Source organism: Thermobia domestica, chromosome 13, assembly GCF_964235325.1.
Source record: "Thermobia domestica chromosome 13, izTheDome1.hap1.1, whole genome shotgun sequence".
Classification (NCBI taxonomy): Eukaryota; Metazoa; Arthropoda; class Insecta; order Zygentoma; family Lepismatidae; genus Thermobia; species Thermobia domestica.
This window is the reverse complement of record NC_137466.1, coordinates 143,173,100-143,200,343: the sequence shown is the minus strand read 5'-3', so window position 1 is coordinate 143,200,343 and position 27,244 is coordinate 143,173,100. Positions and strand designations below refer to the sequence as shown.

The window sequence follows — 27,244 nt, the reverse complement described above, 5'->3', positions numbered from 1 at the left end:
CCTGACAGCTTTGCACAAGGCCACGGCGACCGAGCAGAATATAACAGGGCAACCAACCTTAGGCTCAGAACCTGTCACGTCTCCATGGTAACCACTGCACATTGCCAAACTTTCATTCACCCCCTCTCACCCTCAACGAGGAAGCAAACGATTCTCCCCTTGCGCGAGAAACACATGGCAATACCGCACTCCTCAGTCGTCCTCGCGAGCTGAGCTGTCAGAAATCATCGTTCGCCGGCCAGGGTATAGGTTGCTGTGGCTGTTGTTGACCAGGCAGCTCGTGCTCCATATTCCGGTACCAGTGCTCGGTCTCTGTCAAGGGAATTGGCCATCCCATGATCAACAGTGAGGAAAGTTCTTAGTATTCACACAGTAGAACAACTGAAACCCCAAGATCAGCCGCAACACCTTGAGTTTGCCCTTTGGTTTTTGGCACGAATGGAAGTCGATGACATGAGGCCGTGGCTTATGCTGTGGATTGATGAAGCGTATTTTACACTAGAAGGAGAAGTAAATACGCAAAACTGCCGGATATGAGGCTCGGATAATCCGCGTGTTGTGCAGGAACAGCCATTACACTCTGCGTACGTGATTGTGGCGTGGATTCACAGTGTGTTGGAAACAAAGATTTTATAAAAAAAATAAAAAAATAAAAGAATAAATGTATATACTAATTTGTAAAAAGGTGATAGTGCTTAAGTGTAATTATTAAAAAAAAAAAAGCCTTAAAAATAATTAGAAGGAACCATTAATATGTTTTCATAATAACTTGTCCTAAGGGACGACGGTGATAAAAATTAATAAAACTTTTTAATTGCAAAAAATCATAGATTGAGCACTTAATTTAAAATTAAAGATTAATATGTTTTGTAATATAATGGAAATTCAGGCTGGCAAAAGGGAGAATAGAAACGGAGGCAACAAAAATATTGATTTTTAGACATTTGCAAAATAACTAACCTTAAACTTTGGGTGAAAGGTTATTATATAGCTACTCATGTAAGTTTCAATTGCTACCATTTGTAAATGTTAGCTAAAAAAAAATTTAAGCTTTCTAGTTTTGGTTTGCTAGCATAAATAGTTTTTGTAACAAATAACTCAAATATGTAAATAGCATCATTAATATCATCCTGTATATGTTCTCTTTGTGTCAATAAAATTGTAATTAAGCATTTCAAGGTTAAACAAGTTCTTTTACTTAACTTCTACAAAATAAATAAATAAATAACCCCATCAGGATTCTGCCACCTATAGTCGGACAATTTGTTCATGCCGACCAGATGCCGCGGTCGGATTGCCGGCGCCGGACGCCGGCATCTTTCAGCGCGATTTTCGACCGCGACGAATAGTTGCCTTGGCGAGCGGTCGGCAAACAGCCGGAAATGAGCATTAAATGCGCCGGCACCGCCGTCGGAAAGTTGTCTTGCCGAGCAGTCGGCAAACAACCGTAAAGGCGCAGTAAATGCGCCGGCGCCGCCGTCGAAAAGAGGCCGGCATAAGGAGTCGGCAGAGGGTCGGAAAGAGGCCTTTCCGATTGTTTTGCCGGCACTGACGGTCGGCAACAGTCGGCAAAGGGAATTTTACTTGACGATTTTCGACCGCTTGCCGCCTCGGCAAAAGGTCGGCAACTTTGAACAAGTAGATCGTCGTGCCACCGTCGACGGCGGCAATCCCTCTTTCCGACCGCGACTTCCTGATGGGGAAATAAATAAAATCTACCTCTTATGCACAAATGCAACAGCGCGGGATACTGCTTTCCAGTAAATAATGTAATCTAAAATCATCTTCCATACCTAACTAAATATATTTAATTAATCATTTTGCTAAACAGCTGGAACGTTCGTAATTGGCCCGTTTCTCTTTTAGGAGATTACACTTCAAGGAGTTGTCACTTTTACCGTGGCATCAGCATGTTATAGAAACTTTTTTGTGTGACATTTCATTTCTGTCTTACAGGCACGAAACTGTTTGGAGACGATTGTTTCCATGCAATACGGGGCCACACTGCATATCAATCGCCACATGGAAGATCTACTTCGTGAAACCTTCACTACTGATGCCTTCACTTCCCGAGGTTTTCCAGATGCGTGGCCAGCAAGATCCCCTTATCTAAATCCGTGTGGCTTCTGGCTGTGGGATGTCTGCAAGCTCGATTCCACCATTGAAATGTGCATTCGCTGGCGGATATCAAGGACAACATAAGGGGACATGTCGCAACAATTCAGCCGGAACTGTTGCGAGTAACGGTTGCGCACGCCATTTTTCCGATGCAACATGTTGTCTATGTGTCTAGTGGCCATACCGAGCATGTTACATAAATTGGTCACAGTAACCGCAAATAACAATAAAATTCCCATTGCACATTTTATTACCATTAAATGGAAATAAAGTTTCACTTTTTGTTACCCTCACATTGTTCCTAAAGTTTTTCCCTTTGCACTATTTGTTACAATCACCTGCCCTTCACCTTGTTTGCATTACATTTATCTCACATATTTGATCTCTTCGACTTAGATAATCGTCTTGTCCAAATATTTAGGTCCATTTTCACGCGCGTAATACCTATAGAACGCCACATTTTCCCCTGGTAGCGGACAGTGGAACTGATACTTTTTTTCAGCGTAAGTCTCTTCTGCATGGTCTTATTAGCATATTTACCAAATTTTAATTAATACATTGATTACAGCCCGCTCTGGACCTCCGTGAATAGCAGCAATTTATTGTAACCATCCTGTACTTGAAATCCACTTACTTAGTTGCAATTAAATGAGATATAGCTCGTGCCTTTATTTCAATTAGAACGGGAGATAATTAAATGTATTTTTTTGCGAACCAATTACTGTTGAGTTGCGGTGTGTGTGAGCACTTATTATGTTATGCTGAATATGGGTATTCGAAGAAGAAGAAAAAATATGTCTTCCTCAAAAAAATGAAATATTTAAGTTTTATTCCTACGGTTATGCCGGTTAGGCTAAAGGAGACGGTGATGATGAGAAATGAATAAAATGGTGGAATGAATAAAGTGGGAGGAAAGGGAGAACCCCGAGAAAACCCACGAGCACTGTATTTGTGCACCACAAAGTCCACACGGCGTGAGCTGGGATCAAAACAGGGACCCCAAGCACAAGAGCCACCGCGGTCTACCACTGAGCCACCGCGGTCCCGAAGTTAGTATAGCTAGCACTAGTATACTGTCTCTATCAAAACGTTCGCTTATGAGAGATTAGACTTGCTTAGTGGGAAGGCGAATCTGAACAGGAAGAGCAGATAGAGGAGACTATGCTAAGCAGAATCCGATTTATTATTTACATGGGATGTTAACTTTCATATTTTCCATCAGGAATAAGTGTTTCTCTTGATAACGTTGAGTAACATATCTGATATGAAGGGATAGAAACTAATGAGAGTGAAAGTGATAGTCCATAATATCTTTCGTAAAACTATTAATTTTGACACGGAAGTTGATACGGAAGGTACTTCTCTTTAAATTCTTTCCGTGATAAGCCTGTGAGGCCAGTAGTTGAAGTTATGTGTGAGTGTTAGTCTCTGAAATACTTGTCTACGTGTGGAGAATCGTATTAACCTGAAGTCTCATCAGTTGCTCCATTGGGGCGTTTATGCTTATACGGCTAACTTAATGGAAACACTTCAAAAAACGTGCAACTTACTAGAATAATCTGGCGTTGTCCTATCGTTCGTTCTGTAAACAGTGCTGACGTGACGTAAAAGTATTGAAAGGGTACAATTCAAATGTTACAGCATTCTGCTTACAATACATCACTCAGCTCCAGGAGAGAGGATGGATGCGGAAATCTGTGCCTGATTTGTGTCTCCAAAATGGACCACAGATGTTCAGTTATTTTTAGATTCAGGAATTGGGTGCGCCAGGGGAGGAACTCAACTTAATTTCAATGTTTCTCAAACCGCTTCAAGCTGATCTCTCTGTATATTGCCCGGAAACAACATCTGGAACATAGAATGTACGTGGTACCCTAAAATTGGCAACATAACCATGGGCATTGAAGTGATCGATAAGCGTCAGCATAGAGCCCATTAGAAACCAGCATATTTCGACTCAGACCATCACAAAGTTGCCTCCATGCTTCATGCTGGACGGAGACTCTGAGGATCATACACTTGGTCGGGTATGCCAAACATGGCCTGTGATTTGAAACAAGGTGAACAATGACTCATTCAACCATATCACACGTTTTCAGTCATCAGGTGTCCGTGTTGCATATTGGCAACAGCATTGGCGTAACGCTGACGGAATCTTACCAGATTTTGAAATGATTTTTGGAAGATATTTAGTAGGCTACTCAATTCAAGCTGTGTTTTTATTCATATTAATTTGATTAAAGGCAAATTTCGTGGGAGTAGAATATTTCAATATTTTGACCGAAAGTAAAGTATCTTCTGTATTTTGATCATTACGCTTTCATTGAAATGAATATTCTAAGGATAAAATGAATTCAACCGATATTATGCCAAATGTATAGTTTCTGGGACAGCTGTGGTGAATGGAATACTCCCGACGCCGTCCAGGTCCAGCATAGGGCCCAATGTCATGGAGGTTGGGATAGTGGCAAATAACATGTTCAAAATGACTGATATTAGTGTCGAAATCCTTAGTTTTCGGAATCACTAAGAAGATTGGTGATAGTCCTAATGACATTTAGCCTATGTTTAGGCAAGAAATGACATAGTAGTTCATCCGGAAAGTGACAGGGGCAACGCTGAATGTTACTTTTCGATATTTATTTATCTTACCCATATTGAGAGGGACAATGCCGAAAGCGTTGCTATTTCTTATTTTTTATTTAAATTATAATATTTATTCGTTACACTGGCCGAGGGCGTTGCTTTTTCTTATTTATTTCACTCATTTCTTTACCTTTAAATATGATATATTGCATAAATCATTTCCCCCGTGTGAAGAACGGGTATCTCGGTATTAGAATAATAAAAAGAAAAAAGAAAAGCAAAGGAATGGGTCAAAGTGTTTGTGCACAAGTAAATTTGTATAATATACAATCAGAAATCGAACATGCAATATGCTGACATAGTTTTATTCAGCAATTTAAACCATGTAGCAGAGCACACAGACTTCCTTAACGTCACAAGTGTTATAATATACAAGGAAACGGAAACAAAAGAAAAATACATCTTCTGTAAGTGTCTAATGAGTAATGCAAACATTCCATTTGATGAAAATGTGAGAATTAATGTTAGTTTTTGAAAGCGAGAAGGATATATGTAGAAACTGAAGGTTAGACAAAATTAAAAAAAAAAATCTATATTTATCCGGAAACAAAATTTTAACAAATTTGTAATGTAAATGCTAGTTCAAAACTAGTGAAGTCTTTGTGAGTTGGTGAACACAATACACGCTACGTCTGGTAAGTAAGTCTACAGTATTCACACATATACATATATATTTTTTAAAAAAATATTCACTAGGGGTATTACATTACACCAAGTGCAAAATTATATAATACGTTTGCTAAGCTTTTTCTAGCTGTCAGAAATCCTTTGCGTCAAAAACTGCTTGAATTGATAAATGAGTTGTCTTTATTGTGAAGTAAAATATAATTTTTCTGCAGAAGAATTAACAGTGTTAAATACTAGCGCTATATTTATTTGTTTTAGCACATTGAATTACAGGGTAGGTACAAAGTCCCGTTACCCCTGAAAACAAGTAACATAGAGCCCTAAATCACTAAACGTACGTAAATAACTACACGGTAAGAACAATGACATGAACAACAATCCTTTCGATAATTTTTATTGAGATAGGAAACATTAAGTATCCAAGGATCAGTCTATCGATCTTCATTCTCATGACAAAGGATAATATGCCGCCAAGTTCTGTGCCACATTTTGCGGTGTATTGCAGGTGTAACTTGAGTGAAAGCTTGTTTCACAGCTTCTGTCAGTTCGGCAGGGTATGGTAACGGTTTTGTGCAACAATGCCCTTTATGAACCCTCATAGCGCATTATCACAAGTTGTGAAGTCTGAGCTTGCTGGTGGCCAGGCAAGTGTAACTGGAAGCATCAGCCATTGTTCACACAACCTGAAACAATGGAAAACCTTACATTAGCATTTATCAAGGGATAACGGGAAAACTTATATGAGCATTATTAAGGGCTAACGGGACTTCGTGCCCACCCTGTATATGGGGATTTATTTTTCTATTTCCTTTGAAATGTACTGTAATTTTAATGGTTTGTTTTTAATATTTTCTTCTTCGAACCTATTTAAATGTCCCTTATTACGTAGACATTAAATTTCGCGATACTCGATTTTAAGATTCAATAACCAAATTTAGCTTCAGTAATATCAGACATCAGCAGATTCATTTTGATGAAGAAAGAGACAAAAATTAAAAATATAATTCTGAAACTATATCTTATTAATTATATTGTGTGTATACTCAGTGTTTCTTTCAGGCATGTTTTTTATCGGAAGAAATAAGGTTAACAACGGCGCCGACTTTTCAAAATTTTTGTAGGTGCACATGAATAGCGGAACGCATTAGCCTATATGTTTTCAGTGAAGTCTCGATATTTGATTGATTTACTTTTGGTTAAAATCTTTTATGAACACTGACATAAAGGGCTGTGCTGTAATAAAGTAAAATATACCTATCTATAAGGATAAGTTGGGGCTGCCCTAGTTCATCGGTAACACGGCTGACTTAAACGCAAGAGAAATGGGTTCAAACCTGGGTCCAAACTAAAATCTTGTGGGTGCGGTGCACCCACAAGATTATTTGTGTGGGTGTCGGAGTCTCAGAGCCCCCACGTAATCCACGCGCATGAAGGTTGATATGTACTAGAAATACAATAAACAAATAAATATGTCAATATTGCTACTTTACAAATATTTCAAAGCTCGTGCTGAAGGCACTTAGATTAAGTGGTACCTTGTGTCTGTAACTGCCAACCTTGAACATTATCATCATAGGTATTCTTCCCTTAGCGTGTTTGTACAGATACCGACAAAATCGGCGGAATCCCCATTATTATCGGTGTTGGTGCCGGCGTACTTTGCACACGTTGCCGACAATGTCGGTGGAAGCCCCGACAATATCGTTGCCGGTGATGAGGGAAGTAATCGACACACACAACATATTCTGCACTGTGTTTTTAAAAATCTTCTCCATATATGAAAACAAATAAAAGTAATAATAATCGGGAAAATTATTTTTTAAAACAAGGACTACAAGATCTGTTCTGAAGAGATGTAGAGGACGGTATAAAACTGAGAAAAAATATGTTTAAACGTGTTTAGATTTAACAGTGTCGTTTTAAATAGATTTCGTAAACATTATTTTCGTTTCGATGAGAATTGATGCTGCGGTACATTGTAAATTATATTAGTTTTATTTTTTGTTGAAACACTGTTACATATCGTATGTATGCGTATTATTTTGTTTTCCATTCAATGAACACTAATGTCATAGTACATTAAATGATAAGATTCTAATTAGTAATTTTGTTTTGCATTGCTCCATACATACCTGTCGTTTCTCGTTTCTTTTTTGACAATGGACTCAAAATCCTCAGCAAGGCTTGCGTAAACTTCTCGCCATGCTTTTTGCTTTTGAATTCTGCCCTTGAAAGGGTGTTGTTTTATCCCATATCAAGGCCTACATCCCACAAGTTCAATAAGAGTTAAAATATCATATGCAAAAATTCTTGCCATCTCTAAAATTCTAAACAAAAACAGAAATATAAGAATGCAATAATAGACAATCTTGTCACCCAGCCACTGTAGTAAAACTGCAGAACTCTATCAGGTGGTCGATCCCGGTACAAAGGGGAGAGGGAAGACTTGGATACGACTCCTGCACTGTTCGCTTCATGACCTCATGTAAAACCTGTTATCACTTTCCATCTTGATGTAAGGCAGAACGGGAAATCTCGATGTGAATTTTCCCGTTTCGCCTTATGAACTTTATGTGGGAAGGCTTGCAAATACATTCATAGATACAATTTGATTTGTTTATTCATTTAACAAAATAAGTAAGATGCTATTTCTTCCATATATATACAATGAGCAACAGCATCTAAGTATTGCACTAGAGAAATCTGTTTACTACTCAGTCTACATTTCAAAGTACGCAGGGGAATGTTTAATTGTCGCCACCGTGTCTTGCAGCATGTCCTGCTAAAAGCATGATCATCGAAGCTTCATTTTCTGATTGTTCCGGTCTCAGTAACTCAATTAGCCTATACATATTGAGGTGAGGATTTTATACACTTAAAAACACTTGCACCTACATACTTTCCATTGACGAACTCAGTACTGATCAGGAACTTTTATTCATAAGACTTAATATGAAACTACTTGAACAACGTACAGACTTTTAAATGAAGCATCTAATCGGAAACCAGTTTCCTGATTAGCCTCTAAGAACCAATTATCTTATAGGAAACAAAGTTACACAAAAATTCCCAAATCACTTTTCCCCCTCTCCTATCCTTGCAAATGTATACAAATAATTTAATTACATGAATATAAACATTTATTCTTATGCCGTTTAAGTTTATCCCACTGACAACGGACTTGCCTACCTGGCTACCCGGTAATGGCTAACGTGATAAAGTATATATTTCTAGGAAAATATTTTGTTTGTTATTTTAATTACATTTACTAGCTGAACCTGCACCCCCTACACAGCACATCATTCGCATAAGCATAAATATCCTTCTCATTTCTCACATCTGTACATGTCCCTTTACAGACACAAGTGAAAGAAGTCTTGAAAAAAATATCGACAAGGCGTATCATAAAGAGGAGATTTTATTGATTTTTTTTCTCAATATCTCGCACCGTTTGCAAGATTTGAGCCTACTTCCGGTTGGAGTTTCTAATTCATGCATGACCAGTGTTTTCTTTCTTCTTGCATGCAGTATGCAATAAGCAAATACATTACATACACAATTAATTATAATGGCAGTTATATATGGTGTTCATTGGGCAAAACACTCCAAAAATAAAGATTCATCTTACCGCTTAGACTGGAGAAATGGTTATCGTTCCTTTTTCATTATTGTTTGGCCATGAAACAAACGCCTGAGACATATGCAACTCCTATATATAACAGCGTGGTGATGGAATGTATAAAGCGTAGGATATGCTGCTTTAGTTTTTTTTTTTTTTAATTTCAACGCTTCCAGTGTACCCTAAAAAATGTAATAAAGAAATAATGGCCATGTTTTTTAAATACTCAATTAGAACTGGACAATCTACGCAAAATTTGTAATCAATCAGTGAAAACGTCATCTTTCTAGAGCCTGTAGTTTCCGAGATCTCGTTGTCGAAACGATTGACCGCAAACATATAAACGTCCACAACATATAGTTTAAAAGAACTCGGAAGATGGAAGCACGTGCATTGATTTTAGAGAAGGCTTATTAAAATACAAATGCTTTGAACAATAATTTTATATCATAAACTTTATGAAAAAGATCTAGTTAACTGATTTGTTTAAAGTACTCGCACTTAAAATGTTTCTCTGTTAAACGTGAAATCACACATAACCATCAATGAAAGATTTGAAAGCCAAAGTTATAGGTTTGAGCTCGGGCTTAGCATTTTAATAGATAGATATTTGTTGAAGCAAGGCTGCCAATATATGAAAATGATTGTAAGGTGAAACGGGAATTCCCGTTTTGCCTTACGATAACAAATCTCTAAGTACCAATTTTTGATTGACGTTTCCTGGAATAAGAATCATAAGGCAAAACGAGAAAAGGCCAACAGTGAAGACACGCTTGGATACATAGCTTTATTTTTAATTGCCATTCCACAAATTCCTTTAAAAAGTGGGGGTATGGTTTTATAAGTGAGAGAAAATAACTACGACAACTGAAGCGTGGAGTCACATCCCTGTTGTTGTTAAGATCACAATCAAGAAAATGCCAAATGAGTCACTTGTTCTTGGGAGCTTTGCAAAGAGTGTTTGATTGTGCTGGTTTCGTTTCAAAGTAATAATAATTCTACTTTAACTTGTAATAAATATTCTATTCCATCATTGCTTATTGAGTGGGACAGGGAAAAGTGATCTCCACACAATTCTGATGAAAATAAAAGGAAGTAATAATAATCAGGATTTTTTCCATATGCTTATGTTCACAGTGTATCAAACTTGAAAATTACGCTTAAATTAATTTCCAGACTATAATAAAATTTAAATGCAATAGTAGATTTAAGAAAATACAATCAAAGAGAGACAGAGAGAGAGAACAAAAAAAAGGGAGTATAAAATAATAAATGGAAATTGGTTATTTAAATTTCCTATATTCTATTTGATAGTAGCTATTTAGAAGGAAAGCAGTACTCATCAGATTTCCCACATTTTAAACTTTGTTTAATAAAGAGAATTAGCTACTCCAAAACAGAGACTGTAAAATAATAATAATAATAATAATAATAATAATAATAATAATAATAATAATAATAATAATAATAATAATAATAATAATAATAATAATAATAATAATAATCTGTTCTGAAGTAGTTTGTAGGACAAGATAATAATACTATACAATTGTAATAGACAAAAATGGAAACAACAAAATTCCAAAGACAAGAAACGAAACAAGAATACACAGCACATTGTCACTCACTCTCTTCACCTAAACCACTGGCCGGCCGACATTATCGCCCGCATGTGCATCCAATCATAAGAAAACATTGCCCCCGACAAAACCGATGTCGTCGATATTGCCGGCAACATCAGGGGCTTGGACGAAAGCATCTGCCGTGTCGGAAGATCGGCCGATAATGTCGGTGGCGTGTGCAAGCTACGATTTGAGTATATTGAAGTCGATTCCACCGCCGACATTATCGGCGCTTCCACCGATATTATCGTTGCCGTGTGCAAACGCACTTATTGGTAGATCACTTGCTGCAACTGAGAAGCTTCCATGCTCCACGGACTTCCGCTAACTTCTCCATCTTCATGTACGATTTCTCTGTTTTGATATCGTCCATTAATTGTAGTCTCCTTCGCCCTCTCCCTCTCTTTTCTCCCACCATACCCTCTAGCACGTCATTCTTGATATAGTTCCTTCTTAGCCAACGTCCCAACCAGTTTCTCTTCCTCTTCTTAATAATATCTAAAATTGTTCTTTTCTCCTCCACCATTTCTAACATCCTCTCGTTCATTTTCCGCTCGAACCAGCTAATTCTTTCCATTCTTCTCCACACCCACATTTGGAAAGCTTCCAGTCAGTTTTCATCGATTTTGAGTAATGTCCATGTCTCCAACTCATACAGCACAATACTCCACGCGAAGCATTTTATAAGCCTTTTTCTCAACTCTTCTTTTCTAGGTCCCACAAAATAGTATTTTCTTCCTCCTAAGTGCTTCTTTCGCCATTCCTAATCTTGCTTTTATTTCATGTTCACACTTCACATCATTAGTAAAGTGACAATTGAACGTCTTGTTGCGCATACTTCAGAAAAATGTAAGACAAGAAACTGTAGGCTTTTGTTAATACATAGTTTTAGAGTACCTTCCTAACACATGTTTTCCGAAATAAACACTGTATATACTGGCATCTTCCTAAGCATCGCAATCAAAATATTGGTGAGAGTATATTTCAATATAATTTTAACAAGAGGCGAGGTGGTTATCATACAGTATATTTTTTAGGCTCATAAAAAGTATTTTTTCACGATTTTCTCGAAAATTGCGCATAAAAATTTACATTCACTTATACAATTTGTCTATCAATTGGTATGGCTCATTTTTGCAAATCCCCCATTGAAAGTTAATATAATTTTTCTTTAAATCTCAAATCCATTTAATCCATTAATCCATTTAAAAATTTTTTGTTCTCAACATTTGATGGAGCTCCCAATGCTTTTAGTTGAGTTGAGTGTAAGTTTAGCGTTCCTTTCAGCAGCAAAGGTATATGAGACGTGGACCTACTGATTAACGTGGAATCCGATTACACGACCAATGCTTTTACGAGTATTTTTCGTCCCATTTCTATATTTTACTGCACCCTCGAAAAATTCCGTTTCAGTGCATTTCATAAAAGCATTGTTTCTAAAAGTTTTTTTTTCTTCTTGTAACTTTTTTTCACGGCTACTTTTAGCTTTTAGTTTTTATTCAATATTTGCAACCAAGGGCCGCATTGGCTCAGTGGTAGACCGTTCTTCTCTGGTGCATGGGGTCCTTGGTTCGATCCCAACTCGCGTCAAGTAAACTTTGTTCTGGACAATTACCGTGTGCGTGGGTTTTCTCGGGGTTTTCCCGTTTCCTCCTATTTTCTTCATTCTACCATTTCACTCGTTTCTCATCATTACCGTCTCCTTTAGCCTTCCCGGCATAATCGTAGGGCGTAAATCTCAAAGATTTCATTTCAATATCTACTTTCAATATCTACATGATTTCAATGTGGGAGCTTATTACCTTTTTTTATTTAATTAACTTCATTTGGAAAGATCACTAACTTGACTTACGATTTTAAAGGAAATTTTAAATTTCAATTCAGTCGTTTAATTGCTTGCGTAGAAAGAAATAGTAGAGGCATCTGTGACTGTTTGAAAGCTATTAAATGACGTTAAAACATAAACTATTTTAATTTCTGTGATATAAACGAATATGTCTGATATTAATATTATTATTATTATTTTACATAACAAGAAAGCATTACGCTCAAATTTTTTAAGTACATTTTTGTATTTAAGATTACTGCTTTGAATGAGGTTATTAAAATAAAATTTTAACGATGAAAAGAAATGTCAGAAAAGGTAGTTTTAAAATAGCCAATCATGGAAATTGTTCTTTTCCTCTGACCATTTTAATGTTGGAAGGTAGGTTTCTTAATAATGACGCATTCTTCCATTGAGATTTAATCGTAGTTTCTGATTGGTTGGTTGGATTGGACTTACGCGTTCGTTTCAGCATCGAGGTCACAATGAGACATGCTAGCTTCACGTGTAGAGTAGAGGGGGGCAAGAGTACGTGGGGGCTAAGGATACGATTCCCTAAAATCAGGTGAATATATTCGCGTATGGCAATAATGCGTTACGTGGAGTCTGATGTTAATGGTGTCTAGAACCTAAACAAGTTTGAGTGTGCTGTCGAAAACTACAAGCTATCTAGGTAATTATTTATGTTTTTCTAATAGTTTGATATAATACTGGTTCATAAGTAGTTAATGAATAACTTACTGTAAGGTACCGTTACTCTTTTCAAAAAAAAAAGTAATATTCTTTGTTGCTGTTTGTATTATGTATTTAAAACACTAAGGAAATTAACTACTGTTAATTTACATTATCAAGACTTACAAAAAAAAATATATAAAATGTAAAAAGATTTCCTTTCTCCCGTGCGACCTTACGGTCGAGAGTTTTTTTCTCCCATGCGACCTTACGGTCGAGTTAGGATTACTAGTGGTGACCTTTGTTTCTTTGCGCATGACCGCAGCTGACTTCTCCAAGCTCCCACCTTTGTGTGGTAACTTGGAAGGAAGCTGCCCTGTGGATCGGATCATGACTAGGGATTGCTGTGTTCGTTACGAATTTGTACTAGTTGGATTGCTTGTGACCTCGCTTTGTGTGCTTGCATGTTTCTATGTGGTCTCGCTTTCCATGCTTGTCAAAATGGAGTGGCAGTGAAATAGGAATCCAGTCAGTTGATAAAGATTATTGGATTTTTCGACGAAATATTATTATTATTTGAAGAACAGTGCAAAATAAGAATAATTTGTGCTATGAGGAGTGAAGTGTTGTTCGAGTTAATATATTACGTATTGGAATTCTGAGAAGTATGCAATTTTTCGTGTGCTTCTGTTAATTGCTGTTGGTTTGTTATAGCAGCTGTTGCCTTAGAGTGGTTTGAAGAAAAATTTTTTTTTTGTTTTTTTGCGAGTGATGTGTAAAAATATATTTTTTAAAATTAGTAATGGAACTGTACGCATGAGAGGTATCAATTTCTTTTCCCTCTTGGGATATTAAGTGGATCTGATTTCGGACTCCGGAGGTCCCCAGGCCCGGTGATTTCTCTTTATGCTATTTTCTCCTCATAAAATGAAAATTATTCTTGTTTTCATGGAGTGGTCCAAAGTCAATTGAAGCCAGGAATTATTACAGAGAGGTAATATATTACTAAGGAAAAAATGAGGTGAGTGTTAAAACTTTGTACTAAGTTAGTTCCTGTTTAAGTCCAATGTTTGTGACGTCTTGTGTGGGTTGTGTAATTGCCTCCAAAATAGAGAGTAATTGGCTTGCTTAATTCTCAAAGAATAAGGATTCATTACGGTTGTCCCTGTTCCAACTGAAAATCCAGGGGAAGTGAGGTGGAGGGTTTGGACCCAAAACCTCAGTTAAATGAATGTTGTCTTTTTCAGGTTTGGTCACCAGAATCTGCGATTTCAAAAATTATTTTCTTGGAATTATTACGCGTGAAGTTAAATAATATTTTTTGATTAAAAATAATTAGAGAGGAAATAACTTGCTTGGAAATTAATATCAGAGTCTCAGGCATCGGAATAATAAGTAATATAATTATTGAAAAGGATATTTTTTCTGGATTTAAGGAAGTTATTAATTTATTTGTTGGATTATTAGCTCCTTTAATAATTTCTTGACTAGATCAGAGAGTACAAACACAGGAAGGAAATCTTTACTAAAAAATGGTAGAAATAAATTAAACTTGATAGTTCGGAAGCTTTAATAGGTAAAAATTAGGTCTGAAGAAGGTGAGGTCTGGGACTGGCCTCCGACGACTGTAAACTGAATCTGGAATTTTGTACCTTTAATGAGAGAGGTCCTGGATTGGCCTTTGTGTGCATTGTATCCAATGATAATTGAAATTTCATCCAAGAAGGAATTGACATAATTATTTCAATACAATTATTTTTTTTAAAATTAAATATTTTTTTTTTGACTACCAGGAAGAAGAATAATTTTTTTTTGAAATCTGTATTATTAATTGTAAATAAAATTATAAATCTGATTTGTTGTGTTTCTTATTGAATTTATACTGCTTTTTTGTGATTTTGCCATATTGCCAAACCTCTGGATTTTCATTCCACCAGTAATTCTTGAGCATGTATCTGGTCCGCGCAAAGCCCTTTCTGTTGGCTAGATCGTTCGACGTATTTCCCGCGTTGCAGTGATTGGGCCTGGATAGGGGCGTTACATCTGTGGCTTCCTTCCAAGTTCCAAAACAACTTTTGTGTTGTTCCAAGTTCCAAAACAACTTTTGTGTTGTTCCAAGTTCCAAAACAACTTTTGTGTTGTTCCAAGTTCCAAAACAACTTTTGTGTTGTTCCAAGTTTAAAAAAAAAAAAGAATAACTTTGTGTTGTTTAAGTCTGGTAATATGAATATAGAGTTTAATTATACTACGCGTCTAATTTGTGGTTAATATAGTTAATAGCGTTGTCATAAAAAATTTTGAATTTAATATTAACTTTTTTCGATATATGAAAATTTTTTAATGTGTTATTGAGTATCTTTCGTCATCAGTTGAAAAAAAAAAAAAAAGAAGCTTGTAATAAATTTTCATTATTAGCAAAGGTAAGCAAGGAAGGTGTTTGTTAGGTTGATTCCATTTGATCTTATGTTTGGTTCGACTGTAGTGTCAGTAGTTAGTGGGTACATTTGTGATGATAATTGGTTGTTAAATGTTTGAAGTGATATTTATTTATTTATTATTGAATATCATGTGTAGCCCAAGGGATTATGTATCTATTGACATTCCTGAACAGAATTCAGAATTTGTAACCCTCGACCGTACCGGTTTTATGGACCTTGAGACTAGGTCTGACTGTGGTCAGGTGAATATGTCTTTGACTCCACCCATTTTTGATAGCTTTGCTAGAAGACGCTCATCAACCTTGAATGTTGATTTAGAATCTGGAGTGAGCCCTCAGAATTTTGCTAATAATTTTAGTAGATTAGCTAATGTCGGCAGTGTAAATGAAACTGCTCGTGATCACAGACAGGTAAATTTTAGTGAGCCCTTTGATAATTCAGGACAATTAGGTCGTTGTGTTCCATCTGAATTTAGATCGTCAGAGGCTAATAGATTATCATCGCCATCTGGTTATCTAAATTTAAGAGATTATTATAAGCGAGTTTCTTTGATGAGAAATTTAACACCTAGGTTAAGTCATAATAATAGGCATTTATATTACACTAGAGAACCTCCGTTACGGGGTGATGTAAATGCAGGGTTGCCAAATCTTGGTAATATTAATGAAGACTCGCATTTCGAACATAATCTTTTGTTGAAATATACCTTTAAGAGAACGAACGACTTTCTTGAATGTAAATTTAAGGATGTCAAGTTAACCGATGGTAGCGATAGCGTACTTGTATTTGACATTTTGTCCAAAATTGAAGAGACTTTACTAGACACTAGTTACTCTCTTAATATGATTCTGTCATTGTTAATTGGAAAGTGTCAAGGAGCTTTTTTGAAAGAAATATTATTTGCCTTAAATAATCAAATGAGTTGGAGTGAATTAAGAGGCAGGCTTGTGGGTCTGTTTATTACCCCAGTTTGTTTACATCAATTTATTTCTGAGAAAATATATAGGCGTCAGCGATTGTCAGAATCGGTTTATCAGTATGTCAAATCAGTATTTATTGCTATGAATATTTTGCAATTCGGGGTAAATGAGTACGACATGGTTAATGTAATGATTAGTGGGATGAACCCAAATCATAAATTTAAAATGTTAAATAATTATGTTCCAGTGTCTAGGTTAGAGTTATTGGAAATTGCTGAAAGGCATGATTTAGAATTTAGAAATCAGACGGAATATAATAAGGAGATGGGCATTTCTAGAAGGAAATCGAATTTAGTAATGTTTAACCAAAATCCTGATGTTAGTTATTCCAAAAATTTTGAAAAATTTGGAAAACATAATACTAATGTACATTTGGATCAACCTAATTCATTTGATGTTCAGAGTCAGATGAAAGTTAAGTCTCAGGCTCGAGGAATATACAAGGATCGTTTTGAAAAGTTTGATTATTCAAAGAAAATTAAAAATTCAGCAGTAACCATTCCATGTGAGATGTCTGACACTGTGGCTTCTTTTGTAGTTGGGAGGATTCATGGACGCTTGTCCGATATTTGTATTGATGGTGGCTCAAGCTTTAATATAATACGTTTAGACTTGGTTCAAGCTTGTGGGTTGGAGAGATTTATTAAATCTACTCCAGAGAAGTTGGTTAATGCACCATCAGGACTTAATTTTTATACGAACATGGAAATTCTAGTGAACGTAAATCTCTCAGGTCATTTTGAGAGGGTATGGTTTAAGGTGGTTAAAGAGTTACCCTGTTCGTGTTTACTGGGTACACCGTTTTTGAGATCGACGAATTCGGTTATTGACTACTTTAGGAATTGCTTGAATTTGCGTGGTGGACTAAAAAGATTGAAGTTAAACTACAAGAGATTGGTTCAACCAAACGGTAAGTTAAAAGATATGAAAAACGTTGAGGACCAAAAATCTTTTGGGGATTCACCTGCTGAAAAGGCGGATTTAGGAGTTTTATCTGGATTCATGGCGTCATTATTTATATGCGAGGATGGGTTTGTTTCTAGGTATAGTCATGCAGCGGTTCAATGTGAATTGGACTATCGGGACATTGAATTAAGGATGCTTGAAATAAGTGCACCGAGTGTAATGCAGTTAAAGGAACTTAGATCTTTGATTGATTCTGAAGTCAAGGCTGATCTACCTGAGAATTCAATTGAGGTGAGATGTGAAGGAGCTCTTCGAAGTAGTGGTGATCAAAGGCTACCTATTAAGACAGATGACTTAGGAGTTCAAGAACCAAGATGTTCGGAAACTGATGGACTAATCCGAAGAATAGATTGTGGATCAGTAATTGATAATTCAGGAAATTATGGAGGTGGTGCAATTGAAATGTCCTTGGAAGGTGTCAACAAGAAACAAACCAAATTAAAGACAATGAAACCATCCAAGGTTAAGGAGTCCAGTGCGACAGACAGAGTGAATCTACCATGTGTGGTTGGACTGACTTCATCTAATAGTTTAGCTATTGACAACAAGGAAGGATCTTTGGGTTGCGGCAACAACTTAAATTCTAAGGAGAAGATTGAAGATGGAAAGACTGTTGAAGATGCAAATAAACCTAAATCAAGAAAGAAGCATCGGAAGACACGTGATTCCCGGAAGAAGGTCATTAATGTATCGGAAATCAAATTGGTAAATTGTGCAGAAGATCTTAAGAGGAGTGATGGATTAGCCGCTAGAACAAAACAACGTTGTGCATCCAAGAGTGAAAGTGATTCAGTGGCGTCGGATATCGATCTGGATCAAGCTGAGAACTTTCATAAACTTATTAAACGAAACAAGAAGTACATTGATGAGGATATTAGACAATCTAGTGAAGGAAAGGATCAGACCCCTGTACAGGTGAAAGACCATAAACATATACAGGTGAAAAACCAAATTATTGAAAAAGATTCTTGGAAATTCACCGAGCCGGAGATTATGGCTTTCATTGATTCTTTGAAGGAGAGGTATAAGGATGTAATAACTGACAAAGTTGGGTGTATTAAGAATTTTGTTGCTAGATTATATTTGAAAGAACACAAGCCATTTAAAGATACACCTTTTCCGATACCAAAGGGCAAAGAACGAATTTTCTATGAACAAATTCAGGAGTTACTAGATGAGGGAATAATTGAGGAGGTTGATCATTCAAATTTCGCAAGTAGTTGTTTTTTGGTGCGAAACAAGAACAATACGCATAGAATTGTAGGAAATTACATTAGGGCGAATTCACTTATTGTTAATGATGTTTTTCCTTCACCTAATTTAGAGGAATGTCTCACGGGGCTTGCAGATAAGACCGTATACACTAAAATTGACTTGCGCCGAGCATATTTCCAGTGCTTACTGGATAAAGAGTCAAGGGATATAACTACCATAGTTACTCCTAAAGGCTGTTATCGTTATACGCGGTTACCAGTCGGGATAAAGACAGGTAGTAATATTTTGTCTCGGGCTATGGAGAAGGTACTTGGTGACATGATAAATGATGGTGTAAAATTATTTTTTGATGATGTTTTAATAGCGTCACGTAGTTTATCAGAACACATGATTCTAGTGGAAAAGGTATTACAAAGATTTAAAGAATTCAACATTACGGTGTCACCTGATAAATGTCATTTCTTTTGTAAAAAGATAAACTATTTGGGTTATCTAATTGAGGGAGATCAAATGGAAATCGACCCCAGTAGAGTTTCTGCGATTCGTAACATCCCTCCACCAAGAAATAGAAGAGGGTTGATGAAAATTTTAGGTTTATTCAACTACTATTCAAAATTCGCGTCCGAATTCCAGGAGTTAATGGGGCCATTAAGTGCACTGAAATCACCAAAGGTAAAATTTGAATGGAAACAAGAACATCAGCAAATTCTTGATAAATTGAAGAACATCTTGATAGAAAATGTTGTTTTAAAAATTCCGGACTTAAACAAGCGCTTTGTTGTCAACGTCGACGGATCAGGGAAAAGTGTAGCTGGATGCGTGTCACAAGAAAACGATAAAGGGAACTTGGTACCTGTCGCCTATTTCAGTAAACGCCTGTCAGAGGCTGACAGGCATAGAAGCATTTACGAAATCGAGTTCATCAGTCTTGTGAAAACGATATCCAGGTACAAGCATTATCTTGTAAATGAATTTGAAGTCCTGACCGATAACAAAGCTTTGACATGGATCCTGGGAAATAGTAAGAGACTTTTGAAATACGGGCCTTTGGTTGAAACCCTATGCCAATTTTCATTTAAAGTCAAACATGTTAGGTCAGCCGACAATACCGTAGCAGATTTCTTAACGAGGATGTACGATCCATTCGAATTCAATATTATTGATGGACCTGTTGGCCTGGCTGTGTTCCAAGGAAATATGAGAGCTGCGAACCAGTGGAAATTACCAATAGTGGAGAATTCGTTGGACGAACTACAAAGGGAGGATGAAGAACTGAAGATGATTATTGAGAAGATTGAAAAAGGAGAACAAGTAGTAGGGTATCATTTGAATAATAAGATTCTTATGAAAAGGACAAAATCTGCTATTAATCCATTTAAAATAGTAATTCCCAAAAGATTACGAAGAGTTCTCATAGAATATCACCACAATGATAATCTGGTGGGTGGACATTCTGGAACATACAGAACGTTAAGAAAACTGATGCGAAAATTCACGTGGGAGAAGATGAAGGAAGAAGTTAAAGAGTTTGTTTCAACATGTGACGTTTGCCAGAAGATGAAGGAATCAAACAGGCGTAAGATGGGTTATTTAGTTTCTGAATATAGTAATCGTGTAAATGCACATTGGATGTATGATATAGTAGGAGCTCTTCCCAATTCAAATGGTTTCAAGTACATATTAATTGGTGTAGACAATGCTAGTAGATATGTTGTAATTGAAAAATTACGAAATATCTCTTCAAATTTGGTAGCCAATAAATTGATGGACATATTCAGCCGAATTGGGGTTCCGGAAGCCATTTCGACTGATAACGCATCCATTTTTGTGTCTGAGACCTTCAAGAGATTTTTATTCGGGCTAGGAATCAAACACATTCGTTTGAGCCCGTATCACCCTGGGGGAAATGTAGCGGAGCGCTTCATCAAAACCTTGAAGGCTGCGTTACGCTCTTATATATCTGGAAACCAAAAACTCTGGTCAAATTTCATTCCACGATTGCAATTCACCCTTAACATCAGTGAGCATGAAGGATTGAAGATGTCGCCATTCGAAATATTTTATGGACGTCCGTACACAACACCGTTAGAAAATCGATGGGACATTGTAGATTCTGATTTTGGTGGTAAAAGTTCAGCAGAAATGTGGAAACAGGCAATGGAAAATTTAGAGAAGAGTTGGCAAAAACGTCGAATGCTAATGATGCGTCGGAGAAATCCGGTCACGTTGAATGTTGGAGACAAGGTTCTGGTGAAGTCCCATGCGAAATCATCCCTAAAGGATAAATTTACAAAATCTCTGGCTGAAAAATGGGTAGGTCCCTTTGTTATTAGAAGATTTTTGACTCCCAATACCATTTTGTTATCGGATGAAGCAGATGCAGCAGAAACCTACCGTAGATCTCACGTATCGGAAGTTAAGATTTATAGATCTCGAAGATCTTAAAGTAGTTTTTTGAATTAAATTGTCTAGGTTGACTCCTTGCTTATCCTTTGAAGAAAATAGATATTGATAGTCTTAATTAGATATGTTATTTGTAAATTTTCCATGTTTGCTAAATGTTATTTTGTCATATTCTATTGTTATTAAGTGTTAATTGTAAATATATTTGATTAAATTATTTTCATTACTATGGCCATAGTAATCAAAATTTTATTTATTTAGTGAAGTGAAAGTAATTCATATTAATTAAATTACATATGTTGGATATAGTTATTCATAGTAAAAATCAGATTTAATATGAATTTAAAATTGATAAAATAATTGAATAATAAATTGTAAATAATTAAAACTTAAAACAGTTATATATTTTGAGATATGTATGTTAATATGTAAATATGTATAATTATAATGTCTCTTTTATGTTTCGTAGCTTGCCAGAGGAGGAGTGATTTGACGAAAAATTCCCGAGTCAGAATTTTTCTTTTTCCTGGCCGCCGAGTTTGTAACGTACCGTTACTCTTTTCAAAAAAAAAAGTAATATTCTTTGTTGCTGTTTGTATTATGTATTTAAAACACTAAGGAAATTAACTACTGTTAATTTACATTATCAAGACTTACAAAAAAAAATATATAAAATGTAAAAAGATTTCCTTTCTCCCGTGCGACCTTACGGTCGAGAGTTTTTTTCTCCCATGCGACCTTACGGTCGAGTTAGGATTACTAGTGGTGACCTTTGTTTCTTTGCGCATGACCGCAGCTGACTTCTCCAAGCTCCCACCTTTGTGTGGTAACTTGGAAGGAAGCTGCCCTGTGGATCGGATCATGACTAGGGATTGCTGTGTTCGTTACGAATTTGTACTAGTTGGATTGCTTGTGACCTCGCTTTGTGTGCTTGCATGTTTCTATGTGGTCTCGCTTTCCATGCTTGTCAAAATGGAGTGGCAGTGAAATAGGAATCCAGTCAGTTGATAAAGATTATTGGATTTTTCGACGAAATATTATTATTATTTGAAGAACAGTGCAAAATAAGAATAATTTGTGCTATGAGGAGTGAAGTGTTGTTCGAGTTAATATATTACGTATTGGAATTCTGAGAAGTATGCAATTTTTCGTGTGCTTCTGTTAATTGCTGTTGGTTTGTTATAGCAGCTGTTGCCTTAGAGTGGTTTGAAGAAAAATTTTTTTTTTGTTTTTTTGCGAGTGATGTGTAAAAATATATTTTTTAAAATTAGTAATGGAACTGTACGCATGAGAGGTATCAATTTCTTTTCCCTCTTGGGATATTAAGTGGATCTGATTTCGGACTCCGGAGGTCCCCAGGCCCGGTGATTTCTCTTTATGCTATTTTCTCCTCATAAAATGAAAATTATTCTTGTTTTCATGGAGTGGTCCAAAGTCAATTGAAGCCAGGAATTATTACAGAGAGGTAATATATTACTAAGGAAAAAATGAGGTGAGTGTTAAAACTTTGTACTAAGTTAGTTCCTGTTTAAGTCCAATGTTTGTGACGTCTTGTGTGGGTTGTGTAATTGCCTCCAAAATAGAGAGTAATTGGCTTGCTTAATTCTCAAAGAATAAGGATTCATTACGGTTGTCCCTGTTCCAACTGAAAATCCAGGGGAAGTGAGGTGGAGGGTTTGGACCCAAAACCTCAGTTAAATGAATGTTGTCTTTTTCAGGTTTGGTCACCAGAATCTGCGATTTCAAAAATTATTTTCTTGGAATTATTACGCGTGAAGTTAAATAATATTTTTTGATTAAAAATAATTAGAGAGGAAATAACTTGCTTGGAAATTAATATCAGAGTCTCAGGCATCGGAATAATAAGTAATATAATTATTGAAAAGGATATTTTTTCTGGATTTAAGGAAGTTATTAATTTATTTGTTGGATTATTAGCTCCTTTAATAATTTCTTGACTAGATCAGAGAGTACAAACACAGGAAGGAAATCTTTACTAAAAAATGGTAGAAATAAATTAAACTTGATAGTTCGGAAGCTTTAATAGGTAAAAATTAGGTCTGAAGAAGGTGAGGTCTGGGACTGGCCTCCGACGACTGTAAACTGAATCTGGAATTTTGTACCTTTAATGAGAGAGGTCCTGGATTGGCCTTTGTGTGCATTGTATCCAATGATAATTGAAATTTCATCCAAGAAGGAATTGACATAATTATTTCAATACAATTATTTTTTTTAAAATTAAATATTTTTTTTTTGACTACCAGGAAGAAGAATAATTTTTTTTTGAAATCTGTATTATTAATTGTAAATAAAATTATAAATCTGATTTGTTGTGTTTCTTATTGAATTTATACTGCTTTTTTGTGATTTTGCCATATTGCCAAACCTCTGGATTTTCATTCCACCAGTAATTCTTGAGCATGTATCTGGTCCGCGCAAAGCCCTTTCTGTTGGCTAGATCGTTCGACGTATTTCCCGCGTTGCAGTGATTGGGCCTGGATAGGGGCGTTACATTACACAATTTTTTAACGATTTCAAAGTACTATAAAGCGATAGTTTCTAACATATCCATTGTTTGACAGGATGGAGTAAATTGACTTTCTTCCAACAGTTGGCTTTACAACATCACGGGTAAGTCAATTGTTTAGTGAGAGGGCAAGGGTACGCAGATACCGACGGACCAAGGGTACGCGTGCGTACTCTTGCCCCTTCTGTTCTATGAAAAAATAATCCAATTTGATTTAGATCTAACAATCAAAAAAGAATGTAGATTTCGTTTAATAGAGAGTGACGGCAAACTTTACGAATACTGGTTCCCATATGTAGCCTCTAACGTTAAGAGTTCTAAAGAATCCTGATATTTTCTTATGTACGAGGGATAAATTGTTATTCTAAATACCACTCCTTACATAAAATATCTAAGGTGGTGTTTGAATTTTCGAAACAGATAAACGTGTGAGATAGTTAAATATGCAGTTATTGAATAACATTACGCTTGCTTATTTTATTCAGGTTTCAGAAATGCTACGCTTTGTCCTCTTTTATCTTAAATGTCAGTAGTTTTCAGTAATAAATTTCAATGGGCCTTATGCAGAGTCTTTCTGACGCGTGATTAGTGCCATACTAAAAAATTCGACTACCATATGTTTCCTGTAGTAGTCAGTCCTTTAGTAATCATACATTAAAATGACTCTGCATAAGACGGTATCAGTCCAATGATTGGTATGGGATCCTATAAAGATATATGAAGCTAACCTAACCTAACATTTGACAATATGTAGCTTCATCAAAGATAGGTCGAGAAGTTTTCAAGTTACCCTCGTAGGTGACAAGCACTCTGTAACTGATGGAATAAGCCAAATTTGGAAATATATTTTTATAAAAGGTCTAAATAATATCTGATTTTTTTTTGTATCCTATGCATTCCCATTACTGATATAAGGAGAATTAAGGCTTTTTTCTTTTTTTAAATGAGAATCTGCAACGTCTTTAGGCACAATAAAGCCAGTAGGCCTATTTACCGAAGAAATGGAGAACGAATTAGTGGAATATATCACATTACTGGATCAATTCTTCTATGACTTAACTTTAAAAGATCTAAGAAGAATGGCATACAATTTTGCTGAACGTAACTAGTTGCCCCATATCCTTTAACCATGCGAATCGAATGGCAGGAAGAGATTCGACAGAGTCTTTCCGTCGTAGACATATGACAATTGTTTTGCGACAGCCTTCAAAGACTGGTCTGGGGAGAGCTCGTGGTTTTAGCAAGCCACAAGTCGAACTCTTTTTTAATTGTCTAAAAGATCTTGTAAGAGAAAATGGGTTTTCTCTACGGGATATCTACAACATGTACGAAATTGGCATAAATACGGTTCCTCATAAAGTTCCAAAAGTCGACTAAAAATCAGTTGTGAGTAAAACTGTATCTAGTGATTTTGGACTTAACATAACAGCTGTTTCCTGGCGAGTGCATTTGGTTCCTTTATTCCCCAGATATTTCCCAGAAAACGAATGAAACAAGAATTAATCGATGGCTCGTATCCGGGTTCTGTGGGAATGATATCTGATTCTGGTTCATCAACTCACAAATTTTCGTAGAATGGTTATATTATTTACACCAATATGTGCGATCAAATTCGGTTACGAAAACGATATTGTTACTTGTTGACAATCAGACCTCTCACATTTCAATCGAGGCGATTGATTTCTGCAGGCAAAATGGGATAGTGATGTTGAGTTTACCACCCCATACCAGCCATAAATTGAAACCATTAGATCGCTCCTGTTTTTGCCCGCTGAAATCCTGGTATTCAACAGTGTGTGATAAATGGATGAGGAATCATCCATCCCGCCTAATTCCAAGTTGCGAGTTTGTTTACTGAGGCTTACTACAAAGCTGCAACCATTGGTATCCAGCCTTCAAGAATCTGGAGTTGTCCCACTGGATCCAGATGTGTTCACTGAAGAAGATTTTCTTCCCTCTATTGTAGATGTGGTAGACTTAAATGTAGAAGCCAGCTCTGAAGATGGAAGCATTCCTGAAGCAACAATTCAAGCATCAGACCTGAATAGAGCCCAAAATCGTTAATCGGATGATTCACTGGAAGTAAAAAGGGGCCCTGCGGCGCATCCAGATCAAGCACTCCTTTGCTAGTTGCTCGTCCTCCTCCATCGGTTATTAAACCTTCAAACAGTAACGCTAGATTCTCACTAGAAACAAGCAAGAGCTCATGCGGACTGTCCACTTCAAACATTCTTCTGCCGGTTGCTCGTTCTCATTCATCTGTTACCAAACCTTCAAGCAGTAACAGATCCTCACTAGAAGCAAGCAAGAGCTCATGCAGACTGTTCACTTCAAACACTCTTCTGCCGGTTCCACGTTCTCATTCATTTGTTACCAAACCTTCAACCAGTAACGCTGGATAATCACTAGAAGCAAGCAGGAGCTCATGCAGATTGTCCACATCAAACACTCCTCTGCTGGCTGCTCGTTCATCTGTTACCAAACCTTCACTTCTTTCTCTTAGCTTTGTTTAATGCCGTTAAGGATAACAACGAAATCTCTTTGGGCAGTAAAGATATTCTATAAAAAAGATTAGTGTTGGCGCGAAATTGAAAATCTCTTTACTAAGTGTAACTAGAATCTATGTTGCCAGGTTCATATTATTGGTGATTGTGGGCATTTCTTAAGTTATATCTGAGAGTCTCTCTGATAGAATCGATTTATCGATCGTCATTTGTAGTCCATAGGATTAGCATGGAGCTAGATGGATTTCGGAATCTGTAAGTTTTACATCCAACGGTTATGCGGCTAGGCTAAAGAATGATGGAATCAATGAAGTGGGAGGAAACGAGAGAACCCCGAGAAAACTAACGAACACGGTGATTATCCACTGCAAATCCTACTTGGCGCGAGTTGAGACAGGGACCTCATGCATCAGAGATGAATGCTCTACCACTCATCCGTAGTGTCCCCTGTCTATTGTTTGGTTTTTAGGAGTTAACAAGAGTAAATCCCAAAATAAGGTACACTCATGTCCAAAATGATTGTCGCATGTCTATAAGTGTTTTCTTGTAAGAATATAATTTGATAATGATTTTGCAGGGTACTTTTAATACTGTTACTATGTGTATAATCGGGAAATGTCCAAAACTCCATGTTTCCGAATCCTAAGGTACTCACGCAACAATTTTTATAGAGGGAGTTTTGCTACGGGCATATAAATTGAAGTACTCACAAACTACCTCTATAAAAATTGTTGCGGAAGTACCTTAGGATTCTGAAACATGGATATTTGAATAGAGCACATATTAGTTCCTAGGTGAAGTCTTGACCCGACTACGGTAGATCCCATAGTCTTGCAGCTATGAACATTTAAATTTCAATTTTTCATGTTTTCGGCAGCCTATAACTCCGAAAGGAAGCGTTTGTGCTCCCAGGTTGGTCTATACTTTTTGTCTTATTTTGGTGTCAGGAATCACCTCCCAAACGTTGTCAGTGTTGTTTCGAAACAACCTGTATTCGTAAAAGAAACTTTTTGATTCGGAAATAAAGTATCACTTCTATAGATTAAGAAGTAAGATTTGAAACTAAAATAATGTTTTTGTTT

General features: G+C 36.4%; 1 protein-coding gene across 1 annotated transcript in view; it reads left to right on the top strand.

Moving 5' to 3' along the window:
* Window positions 1-27,244, top strand: part of LOC145667809 (uncharacterized) — a 120,590-nt gene that overhangs the window by 27,745 nt on the left and 65,601 nt on the right. The window lies entirely within an intron of this gene.